This window comes from Talpa europaea (genome assembly GCF_964194135.1).
Source record: "Talpa europaea genome assembly, chromosome: 6".
NCBI lineage: Eukaryota > Metazoa > Chordata > Mammalia > Eulipotyphla > Talpidae > Talpa > Talpa europaea.
In genome coordinates, this window is record NC_140072.1 from 13,649,449 (window position 1) to 13,662,771 (window position 13,323).

Here is a 13,323-nt window from a genome sequence, read left to right on the forward strand (position 1 = left end):
TAGGGCGGGGCTAGAGGGGCGAGGGGCAGGGCTAGAGGGGCGAGGGGCGGGGCGCGCGAGCCCCCCTCGGCGGCCGCGCCAGGGAAGGGGCGCGTCGCCCGCCCGCACCCCGCAGATCCCTCGGGAACGACGGGCGCGGCGCCCACCCAAGCCCCGCGCCCACCGCGGCCAGGCAGCCCCGCCCCGCCCCCGCGCCCGGGCATGCCGGGAGTTGTAGTCCCGCCTTTGTTACCCGCGCCCGGCAGGTTGCGGAGCCGCCCGCCGTCCCGCAGGCCCCGCCCTCCCGCCGGCCGCGGGGCGACAGCCGAGGGCGCGGCCCGCCTGGCCCGCGGAGGGCAGTGCCCGCCGCCCACCCTGGTCCCTGCACGGCCGACGTCCTCGTCTCTCCGCTGCTCTGGATTCTGCCTGCGGACGAGGACGTGAACCCCTCCTTTAGGGGGGCGCCTGACACCTTAACTCCTAAATATTTCTTGGTTGTCATTGTCCTCTCTTGCCCGGATTTGCTTCTGGGCTCCCTCTTCTCTCTCCAGCTGATTCCTCTCGCTGCTCCCCCAGCACCTGGGTCTCCTCCGCTCCTCCTCCTCCGCCAGCCCTCCATATTGTCTAAGTCTCTCCATCCTCTGCTCCTGCCTCGCTTCCCAGCCTCGTTTCCTGCTACTCTGCTCTGGAGAACCTGCATTCCAGACATTTACTCAGTTATCCAGAGCCTGCTAGTCCCAGGTCCATTCTCAGAGCTGGATCTCAGCTCCTCAGGGAGCTCACATTCTAGGTACAGTGTTTTGTTCCCCTGGATGTGCTCTGTGTTGCCTCTTTGTGCCTTTGTCCAGTGGACCTTGTCACCCTCCTGCACCTGGTGCCACTTGGGCAGTTCAAGCACCTCCTCCTCTGTGAAGCCTCCCCTGACCACTTTCTTGCCCAGACTAGAAATAGGTAGAATTTGCATAAAATAAAACTCGGATTCAGGTTGCAGTTTTGCTCTTCCTCTAACCGTGGACTTTGGGCTCACTTACCACTCCCCTGCCTTAGTTTGTGCATCGCTTCCAAAAAATTGGAACATGAAGAGAAGTAACACTTATTTAATGGAGTGGTTGTGAGGGCATTGTGTAAATATGAAAGTGAAACAATGAATTATGGAGTATTGTACCAGGAGAAGATGCATTTTTTTATTTAATTTTTTAAAGATTTATTTATTTATGCATACAAGAGCTGGAGTACAGGCCAGTGATGGGGGGGTGAGAGGATTCACCAGAGACGGAGCGGGGAACAAAACAGGCAGATTGACTGAAATACACTGCTTAGGGGAGCAGAGGGCAAAACAGGAGAGGTCTGCCTCGCCATGTGGGTTTCTCCCTGGCCGGCTGGGGATTGAACTCGTGCTGCAGTGGCTGTGGATTGCTTCATAGTGTGGTTCTTCCTAGTGTAGTGCTTAATCTCTTGGGCCACCAGGAAGGCCCAGGAGAAGGGCTTTAAGCAAGCCCTTAAAGGCCCAGCAACAGCTCTCCTTCCTTACACATCTTGGATAGGCCAGATCTGTGTTGTCTGGTCTCTTCAAGGTCTTCATATTTCCCCTCTAGAATACAAATCAAGTGTAATTTCTCAAGTCCAAGGACTAAGCCACTCTCCTACCTATCTTTCACTCTGTAGAAGGGAGGTGAATCTGTAGAGGATGGGGCCTGAGTTGTGCTTACTCTCCACATAGATCCAGGTGTAGGAGGTACTATCTGAAAGTCAGAGACCACTCTTCTCAGAGGCACCAAAAGACATTTTACAGGGCCTCCCCAGTGATGCAGTGGGTTGAACACAGTGCTGTGAAGCTGTCTGCAGGCTCTGCAGCGCCGGTTTGATTCCCGGCTGGCCAGAGAGATACCCACATGGCGTGGTAGACCTCTCCTGTCTCACCTGCTGCTCCTCTCAACAGTGTTTTTGGTCATCTGCCTGTTCTGCTCCCCGCTCTGTCTCTGGTGAATCCTTTTACCCTCCTGCGCCTCTGGCCTGTACCCCAGTTCTTATATAAATAAATCTTAAAAAAAAAAAAGACATTTCACAGTCATGTTAGTCTCTGGAGGGTCTAAATCAATTAGTTCTTCGATTTTACCAAAACCTTCCTCATCTCTTCCCCATCTTCAGATCTCCAGGATCTGAATGCCAGCTCTGCTGGAAGCTGATGGCTTTTCTACTCCTGAAGTTTACTGGCCTTCTCAGCCCTCTCTTTTATCACGCTCTATTGCTTGTGATTACCTTGGCTTTTGGACCAGTGTGTGGGGTTTTGGCTTTATGAACAATCTCTCTTGGCTCTGCAGCCTGACTTCTGGATGGACCATTTGGCTTTTAACTATCTTCTTGTTGCACTTGGCTTTGGTTTTTGGACTACCTTTCCTTTGCTTTGGCCAACCCAGGAACACTACCTTGCAGGATGAAAGGGATCTGGGCCCTGTTCTCCCTCTCCCACTGTCACCCCCTCAGGGCACTTGCCCAGACACTCCTATATTCGGGGAGATGTGTGACCCTGAGTAAGTTATTTAACGCCTCTGAACAGCAAAGTGAGGATAAGAATGATTACCTTATAGGGTTTTCATGAGGATTAAGTGAGATAATGTATGTAAAGACTCCTAGTGCATATAAACTATTCAAGAAGTAGTCTTCTTCCTGCCTTTTGTCATTTACAGTCAGGGTTGATCACATCTGTCTACCTCCAGCATCCTCTCCAGCCACTCCTCCTACCCTCACCCTTTTCCGCACTCACGTCTCCAGCCACTCTGATTTGCTTAGGTCCCTTCAAACACAACATAGATCTTCAAGACTTCATGCCTATGCTTGTGCTGTTCCTCTGCCTAAAATGTCCTCCTAGCAAAGACTATGCGTTGGAGCAAAGAAAGTTTGTTCAATAAATGGTGCTGGGAAAACTGGGTCGCTACATGCAAAAGAATGAAGCTTGACCACTACCTCACACCATACACAAAAGTCAACTCAAAATGGATTAAAGAACTAGACATAAGACCTGAAACCATAAAATATATAGAAGGAAATATAGGCGAAACACTACGTGATCTGCACATCAAAGACATCTTTACAGACACATCACCCAAAGCAGTGATAGTGAAGGCAAAGATAAACAGCTGGGACTACATCAAATTAAAGAGCTTCTGCACAGCAAAAGAGACAATAACAAAAACAAAGAGAAACCCCACCGACTGGGAGAACATTTTTGCACCCAACACTAATGATAAAGGACTGATCACAAAAATCTGCAAAGAGCTGATGAGACTCAACAACAACAAAGAAAATAATCCAGTCAAAAAATGGGCAGAAGAGCTAAAAAGAAACTTCTCTGAAGAGGAAATGCAAATGGCCAACAGGCATATGAAAAAATGTTCAACATCACTTGCCATCAGGGAAATGCAAATCAAAACTACCATGAGATACCATCTTACACCAGTGAGAATGGCACATATTAAAAAAACTAGCAACAACAAATGCTGGCGAGGGTGTGGAGAAAAAGGAACTCTTCTGCACTCCTGGTGGGAGTGCAAACTGGTCCAACCACTGTGGAGAGCTGTGTGGAGATTTCTGGACCTACTAAACATAGAGCTTCCATATGATCCAGCAATTCCACTCCTAGGTATTTACCCAAAGGACACAGAAACATCAATTCCAAAGAACACCTGCACCCCTATGTTTATAGCAGCACTGTTTACAATAGCTAAGCTTTGGAAACAACCCAAATGCCCAAAAATAGATGACTGGATCAAGAAGATGTGGTACATATATACCATGGAATATTACTCAGCATTCAAAAAAGATAAACACATGCAATTTGCAGCAACATGGATGGCGCTGGAAGGGATCATGCTCAGCGAAATAAGCCAAAAAGAAAAAGAAAAATACCAGATGGTCTCACTCATAGCAGGAATCTAGAAAACTTAAATAAGGGACCAGGAAAATGAATAACTATAAGAAAGTGAAAATCAAAATCAACAAAAAACTATGAACCAGAGACACTTTTAGGGGGGCGGGGGCGGGAGGGGAGGGATTGGGGTCAGAATGGGGGGGCTGCAATTGTATGGGGAATATAACAATAAAATTTATAAAAAAATAAATAAATAAATAAAATGTCCTCCTAACTTTGTCCGTGTCTACACAGCTTCACCTTCTATTCATTCCAGAACTCTTTTTTTTTTTCAAAAAGATTTATTTATTTATACATACAAGAACTGGGATACAGGCCAGAGGTGGGGGGGTGGTGTGAGAGGATTCACCAGAGACAGAGTGGGGAACAGAACAGGCAGATTAACTGAAATACACTGCTGAGGGGAGCAGTGGGAGAGTCAGGAGAGGTCTGCTTCGCCATGTGGGTCGCCTCCTTGGCCAGGGGTTGAACTTGGGCTGCAGCGGCTGCAGATAGCTTCATAGTGTTGTGTCTTAACCCCTTGCACCACCAGGGAGGCCCCTCATTCCACAACTCTAGACCTTATGTGGCCTCGCTTCCTACTGCTCAATAGATTTCTCTTACCAATAATATTGGCAAATTTCATGGTCCCATCCTAGTGGGCCTCTCTCAATAGGAGCATTTGATATAATCTCCCTCTCCCCTTTATTTAACGTATTGCCTGTGATTTCTGTGACTCTGCACCTGTCTGGTTTTCCTTCCACAATTCCTAGGAATTCTGGTTGCTCAATTTCAGTTTCCTTAACCAGTAAATCTCATTCAACCCCAACAGTAAATGTTGGAGTTCATGAAGGTTTGACCTTAACATGCCTTTTTTTCCCAAGGTCACCCTCTAGTGACCACTACAGCTGATAGTATCAGTTATTATCTAAGTGATTCCTAAATTTCCTGTCCAGACCTCTCTGAGCTCCAAATCTATTGATATACATCCACTTCTCTAATAGATATGGTCACTCGGATGGCTCCCATGGACCGAACATTCTATTTGTTTACATTTCAAGCTTGATCTCCAAGAATGGTCCCTAGCTCAGTAAATAGTTCTTTCCCCATTCCAACATAGCCATTCAAGTCCAAAATCCTACTAATTCAACTTCCTAAATATTTCTCAGATCTATCAATTTCTTTTCTGTTTCCCTAGCCACTGTCAGGGTCCAAATTATCCACTTCTCTGGTCCAACCTCCCACTGTATCCTCTAGTCTGGCCTCCCTAGGTCTGCTCTTGCCTCTACCCATACATTCTCTATGTTAGTTACTCTTTTAAAAATTCATGTCTCATCATGCCCCCCCTCCATGCTTAAAACATTTCAATGTGTCTCACTGTTCTTATAGTCAAGTCTAAATCACCAATGCAGTCCTAGGACCCCACACAATATGGTAGCAGTCTGTATCTTCTGCAGTGGCTGTCCATAGCTTCATAGTGCTGAGACTTAACCCTGAACGCCACCAGGGAGGCCCCCAAGGAATATTTTTATACATACACAGGATAAATGAAAGCCTCATGTGAATATCACTTCCCCTTTGGGCTGCCTTCTTTGACTTCTCTGTGTTTATTTTCTTTTCTTTTCTTTTTTTTTTTTTTTTTAATTATTTATTTATTTATACAAGCGCTGGGTACAGTCAGAAGCACGGGAGGGTGAGAGAATTCACCAGAGCCAGAGCGGGGAGCAGAGCAGGCAGAAGGACCGAAGTACACTGCTGAGGGGAGCAGCGGGCGGCAGGAGAGGTCTGCGCGCCATGTGGAGAGGTCTTCGCAACCCAGCGCTCAACCGCTGCGCCACTGGGGAGGCCCTCTGTGTTTATTTTCTAATTAATCTTTCATTTCCTCTTGATTATATAGCTTATTGTTTAACTTGTTTGCAGTACTCATCCTAGTTGGACTTGACTTATGGTTAACAGTCTGTCTCTATCACCAGGCTGAAGATGGGAGCTGTGGTTTTTGTCTTTGTGTCTCCTTTCCTAACTCCTAGCATGTACTTGATACACTTTAGGTAATCAATATTGGTTGTTAAAACAAATGAAAGTATATTCCAAGACCTTCAAAGCAAGAAAGTGTGGAGACAAGACAAAGTGACAGTAATAAGCCCTTATGTGTATACAGGTACTTGCAGTTAATAAATTGTGATCACAGGGCCTCCCTTGGTGGCGCAGCAGTTGAGCGCTGGGCTGCGAAGCTGCCTGCAGCCTCTGCAGCACCGGTTTGATCCCCGGCTGCTCCCTGGCCACCAGCGAGGGTCCCACATGGCGCGCAGACCTCTCCTGCCGCCCACTGCTCCCCTCAGCAGTGTGTTTCATCTGTCTGCCTGCTCTGTTCCCTGCTCTGGCTCTGGTGAATTCTCTCACCCTCCCGCACTTCTGACTGTACCCAGTGCCTGTATAAATAAATAAATAAATCGTTCAAAATAAATAAATAAATAAACTGTGATCACATATATTACTCACTTGATCTTCACATTGATCCCAGGAAAGGAACAAATATTAATGTCCCCAGATTGTGACAACTCTAAACTTGAGGCTGATTAAGTAACCAAGTAAGGAGACCAGTCACCAAGTGGCATAGTCAGTCTTCAGACTCTGAGCCTGTGGTGCAGGTGGTCCTTCTCCTGTGTATCGGGTGAGCTGCCTGTGATGCCAGCTCATCAGTTTCTTCCCAGTCTGGTTTGAATGACAATTTTCTAGTAGTCCGGATCCATCATTGGCTTGTGGGAAGCCAATGCAACCCCTTTCACTGCATTTCCTTTGACAAAGAAAGTTAATTTTCCTCCAGGAGTTGCCATACCTGTATCTTCTTCCAGTATGATCCCAGTTACAGTTAGGGTGAGATTATTCCTAGAAGACAGAGTAAGCCCCTTGGGAATCTTAGGGCCAGCAAATTTTCAAATTCAAGCAATTCAGGATTTGGGTTTACCCTGCAAAACCAAGTTCTACCAGAAGAGGGAGCTATGAGTACGTGTCTAAATCACTCGATGGGCTTTAAGTTTCTGGGATGTCAATCACTATGAAATTATCTAACTCAAAAATCCCCCTATTGAGGCCAGTCTAGATTACTAATAGTTTCTCCTTCCCTAACTATTCTCTACTGCAATTTCAGCACAGAATTTGAGTCAACTTCCCATCTCCTCAAAAATAAAGAACAGTTAAATTGGGAAAAAATTAAATCTGAATATTAAAAAAACAGCTGTCTTTAGTTCCGAGCAGGGGTACAGATGTTTCATCTAACCTTTACATTACCCCACGTTGTACGTGACAATACTGGGACTTGCACTTAATTTCTCCAACTCCAAAGTTGGATCCTTTCCACCACCTACTGCTGGGGGCCAGGCTCAGCCTCCTACCTGGATGGACTCCACCTTCTTTCAACACTTAGAACTTCTGTCTTCTTAGTAAAGAATTTCCTGCCTCCACCAGGCCTCTGGGGATTTTTTTTTTTTTTAAGATTTATTTATTTATTTATACTAGCACTGGGTACAATCAGAAGCACAGGAGGGCGAGAGAATTCACCAGAGCCAGAGCAGGGAGCAGAGCAGGCAGAAGGACGGAAGTAAACTGCTGAGGGGAGCAGAGGGCGGCAAGGAGAGGTCTGTGCGCCATGTGGGACTCTCCCCAGCGGCCGGGGATTGAAGCAGCGCTCAACCGCTGTGCCACCAGGGGAAGCCCAGGCCTCTGGGGATTCTTTCTTTCTTTAGATCCTTGGCAATTTTACATCTGCTTTTTCTAGGGTATTATCTATCCCACTAGGAAAATATTCTCTTCCTCAAATGAGTTTCTTCTACTTTATTATACTTCAATGTATCATTACAAAAGTAACTTAACATGTTTTGAAGAATCTTTGCCATCTGTATATAGGCTTGTGTATCCTAATTTTTAAAATATTAGACACATTGTTAATTCTTCTTCCTCTTACCCTAAATCCCATCTTGGGCCTCCCTGGTGGCGCAAGGGTTTAAGAGGCAACCTATGAAGCAATCCTCAGCCACTGCAGCTCTGTGAGTTCAATCTCAGGCTGGCAGGGAGCAACCCACATGGCACAGCAGCCCTCTGCTGCCTCTCCCGCTGCTCCCCTCAGCATTGCATTTCAGTCAGTCTGCCTGTTCTGCTCCCCACTCTGTCTCTGGTGAATCCTCTTACCCCCCACAGCTCTGGCCTGTACCCCAGTTCTTGTATGCATAAATAAATAAATCTTAAAAAAAAATCCCATCTGAGTTTCTGCTACAAAATCTAGCCATCCAAAATACCATGTGCTGCCCCATTTCCTGCCACCTTCATCTCTTGTCCTGGACACTGCAGTAGCATTTAACAGGGATTCCTGCTTCCATCCTTAACGCACCCCACCCCCACTCTCCCTTTGCAGAACAGCCAGAGACTTCCCTTTAAACTATAGATCCAGTCACACCACTTCCTGCTCTCAGACCTCCAACAGCCTCTCATCACTCCCAGAATAAAACCCACGTCCGTTGCCAGGGTGGGTAGGCCTTCCCTGCTCGCGTCCTGGCTGCTGTTCCGGATTCATGTCTTCATACTCTCCCTTTCTCTTACTCTGAGCCTTAACACTGGCCTCCTTGTTCGTGGGTCCTGCCAAGAACATTCCAGTTGCAGAGCCTGTGCACTTGCTCTTTCCTTTGCTGCAAGCTCTTGCTCCCACGGCTACAGACTGCTCCCCCTCACTTCATTCAATTCTGAATTCAGAAGGCATGCTCGGAGAAGCCCTTTCACCATGCTTTCTAGAATCTCTTCATCACACTCTTACTATTCCTACTCTGCTTTGTTTTCCTTCCTGTACCACCACATGACATTCTGGTTGTTTCCATAGCTGTCTCTCCATTATATTCCCAGCACCACGACAGCATCTTATTCTGTGCCCAGTGCCTTGAGAATCAACGGTTCATGACACATCCCCAGGAAGTATTTATTCAATGAATAATGAGTGAATGAAGTTGTTAGTAGACTTTACAACCGTTATTTTCAATGAATGCCTAACTTAATGTCAATTAGTTTTTATTGAGGAAAGTTAGATCACACCGTATGGAATTGCCTGTTTTGTAGGTTAAAAATGGTGGGATGTTGGCAATTACACATAGTTCCATGAAATAAAGCAGAAAGTTATATTACATAAACATACTGCTTCAAGAAACATTACAAAACAATGTCCCTGTGTCTAATACCCAGGTCAAAAATAGGCCATCATTCCAAACAGCCCCTTCAGGACCTTTGGCCATCACAGCTTTCTTTTTTAAAGGTTACGCTCCTTCACTTTGATGAGTATCACTTGGTTGCTTTTTTGTTGTTGTTCTTTTAACATCTAAAGATTATGGTTTTTCTTTTGCTGTTTTTTTTTTTTTAAGATTTTATTTTATTTATTTATACAAGCATTGGGGTACAGTCAGAAGCGCGGGAGGGTGAGAGAATTCACCAGAGCCAGAGCGGGGAGCAGAGCAGGCAGAAGGACCGAAGTACACTGCTGAGGGGAGCAGCGGGCGGCAGGAGAGGTCTGCGCGCCATGTGGGACCCTCGCTGGTGGCCAGGGATCGAACCGATGCTGCAGAGGCTGCGGGCAGCTTCGCAGCCCAGTGCTCAACTGCTGCGCAACCAGGGAGGCCCTTTTCTTTTGCTGTTTTTCAGTTTTATGAGAAAATCTTAAATCTGGCTTTTCCCAGCTTCCTCATTTGACTTTGTGTGTGTGTGTGTGTGTGTGTGTGTGTGTGTGTGTGTGTAGAAGAGATGGGACTTAGGTCAGAGGTGCTGGGGGTGTGTGTGTGAGAGGATTCACCAGAGACAGAGTGGGGAGCAGAACAGGCAAACTTAGTGAAATACACTACTAAAGGGAGCAGCGGGCGAGACAGGAAAGGTCTGCTGTGCCATGTGTTTGTTAGCTTCTTTGCCGGGGATCGAGCGCAGGCCATTGTGGTGATAGCGCTGAGATTTAACCTCTAGGCCACCAGGGAGGCCCTGTTTCTGTTATTTGAAAGACCCCTCTGTGTCCCTGTGTCCACGCACAGTGTTTCTCATAATGCTTGCTGTGCTACCCAGTCATTTGCTGTCTACTGTTGGTGGATATTCGGGTAGCTTCCAGTTTGGGGTTATTATAGGTTATCCTGCTACAAGCATCTGATGCACAGAGAACTCTTCTGTTGCATAGACAGCTTAGGAAATGCCTAGCTTCAACTTGCGCTGACCAGGTCAAGCTGTTTTCCAAAGTGGGTATAACAATTTGCACTGCTATCCATCTGTGAGAGTTCCAGTTACTTCACATCAAAGCCAACACTTAATATTGACATTCTTCATTTTAGACATTTGCCAGATCACTGTGGTTTTACTTTCGGATTTCCCAGCTGACAAATGAAGTACGCTTATATGCTTATTGGCATTTGCATTTGTGAATTGCCCCTTCAAGCCTGTTACTTACTTTTCCCACTCAGTTGTCTTTTTCTTATTGTTTTATAAGAGTTGATTTACATTTTGTTTTTAAGATTTTCATTGCTTGGGCCTCTCCGGTGGCACAGCGGTTGAGCACTGGGTTGCGAAGCTGCCCGCAGCCTCTGCAGCACCGGTTCGATCCCCGGCTACCGGGAGAGGTCAGGGCGAGGGTCGCACATGGCGTGCAGACCTCTCCTGCCACCCGCTGCTCCCCTCAGCAGTGTATTTCGTCAGTCTGCCTGCTCTTGCTCTTCCCTCTGGCTCTGGTGAATTCTCTCACCCTCACGCGTTTCTGACTGTACCCAGTGCTTGTATAAATTAATTAATTAAAAAAATATTTTCATTGCTTGTTAGCATTGCAAGCATCTTCTCTGTGATTTGACATTTCATTCTTTTCATGGTGCTTTTTTATAACCAGGATACTTTCATTTTAATGTCGACACATTGTTGATCTCTTTCTTTGACACTTTTTGTGTTTTACTTAAAAGCTCTTCCTCTATCCAAGTTCCCAAAAATATTTTTCTCTTTCTTCTTTGAAACTGTTTTCGAGAAAGCTTTATTTACTACATACACCCCAAGAATGAACTGTAAATGGAGCAAGATCTAAGTAAATTTAAAAGCTTTTCCAATACAAATCAACTAAAGTTAACAACTAAACCACTGGCATGTTATGTTTGAAAACAGAGACTCTAAATCTTTGTATAATATTTATATCATTTGTTCTTCACCCTAAAAATTTTTTATATTTCAAGTCCTAAACTTACATAAGTAGTGTATGTGAAATGGTTTGGAAACAACAGGAACAGACAGACCAGAGACAGAGGCTCCCTCATACTTAACTGGCTTTGTCACCAACATTTATTTATAGGGTGGTTTGGTGGTGAAGATATTAACCATTAAGATAATATTAAGATATCTTTTTTTCCTTTCTTTTATTTTCCCCCCTTTGGGCAAATTATTCATTGATTGATTGATTGATTGATTGATTTTAAGATTTATTTATTTATGCATACAAGAACGGGATAGAGGCCGAGGTCAGGGGGAAGGGGGTGGTGAGAGGATTCACCATAGACGGAGTGGGGAGCAGAACAGGCAGACTGACTGAAATACATTGCAGAGGCGAACAGCGGGTGAGATAGGAGAAGGCTGCTGGGCCATACATGGGTTTGTTCCTTGGCTGGTGATAGAATTTAGGCCATCGCGGTGATAGTGCTGAGATTTAACCCCTAGGCCACCAGGGAGGCCCAAATCTCTTAATTTAATACAAAACTAGGGCCTCCCTGGTAGCACAAGGTGTTAAGACGCAACCTATGAGGCTGTCCACAGCCACTGCAGCATGAGTTCGATCCCCGGCCAGGGAGATACCCACATGGCACAGCAGACCTCTCCTGACTCGCCTGCTGCTTCCCTCAGCAGTGTCTTCCATCTGTCTGCCTGTTCTGTTTCCCACTCTGTCTCTGGTGAATCCTGTCACCCCACCCCACCCCCCACCTCTGGCCTGTGCCCTGGTTCTTGTATAAATAAATAAATCTTTAGGGCCTCCCCTGGTGGTGCAGGTGGTTGAGCACCGAGAGGTGAACCTGTCTGCAGCCCCTGCAGCGCCGGTTCGATCCCGGCTGGCCGACGAGGGTCCCACATGGCGCTGCAGACCTCTCCTGTTGCGCCCACTGCTCTCAGCAACGTATTTCATCATTTTGCCTATTCAGTTCCCCGCTCTGTCTCTGGTGAATCCTCTCACCCTCCCACGGATCTGACCTGTACCCCGGTTCTTGTATAAATAAATAAATAAATCTTAAAAAAAATCTTTAAATAAAATAATACCAAACTAAAATACTGCTTGAAGATATGATCCTATTATTAATCCATAAATAAGAATTCAGCCAGGGCCTCTCTGGTGGCGCAATGGTTGAACGCCACACTGTGAAGCTGTCTGCAGCCACTGCAGCAGCGGGCTCAATTCCTGGAGGACCAGGGAGAAACCCACATGGCGCAGCAGACCTCTCCTGCCTTGCCCGCTGCTCCCCTCAGCAGTGTCTTCCATCTGTCTGCCTGTTCTGCTCCCTGCTCTGACTCTGGTGAATCCGCTCACCCTCCCTCGCCTTTGACCTGTACCCCAGCTTTTGTATAAATAAATAAATCTTTAAAAAAAATTTTTTTAAAGGGAATTCAGCCATCAGCAAAAAATTCAATGAATGGACTTAATAGATCTCTGATAAGTCAAAAACACAACTGTGATAATTTGCTGTCTACAACACCTCATTTCCTTGAGAAAATGCAGATATTTTTCTGTATCATTTTTTTAAAAATCTTCATTATTTTAAATAGCTTAACTTGATCATTATTTCAAATCAGATTTTATTTCAGATCATTCTCCCTATTGTTATATATTCGCACCATCTCTGATTTCATTTTTAAGTATTTATAATTGTAGGAACAGCTCCCATCATGCTTTTCAGGCTTTCTCATCCTATCCTATCCCCTGCTCCCTCCAGTCCCCATTCAGGAAAAGGAAGAAAAGGGTGAGGAGGGGTGATGGGTATGGTGACCTGACCCACTAATACTGTAGCTCTGCTCTCTTTCTTGGATTCTGGATGGGGTCCCCACTGTCTGCATGCCTTCCCTCTTGAATGCTCCGACTTGAAGAGAGACTGCTATGGCACAGAGTCAGGAGACACAATTTGAGGCCAAATGCTTGCCACTAGCATTCGACCTTGACAGAAAAAGTGCCCGGATCTCCCTGCTCATCTGGCTTGTGTGTGGACTGAGGCAGAGGCCTGCACCTCAGACTGCCCGTCTGGTGCTGTGTCTCTGAGACACCACCACCAGCCAGAATCAGACAAAGTTCCCAGGTTTTGCATCCTGGAATGTTGCAGGGGCAGTTTCCTGGTGTGATTCACCCACAGCAAGAACTTTTCAGTCTGACACAGAGACAAGATGACTTGCATTTGGGAGGCAGTGTGTCCTCA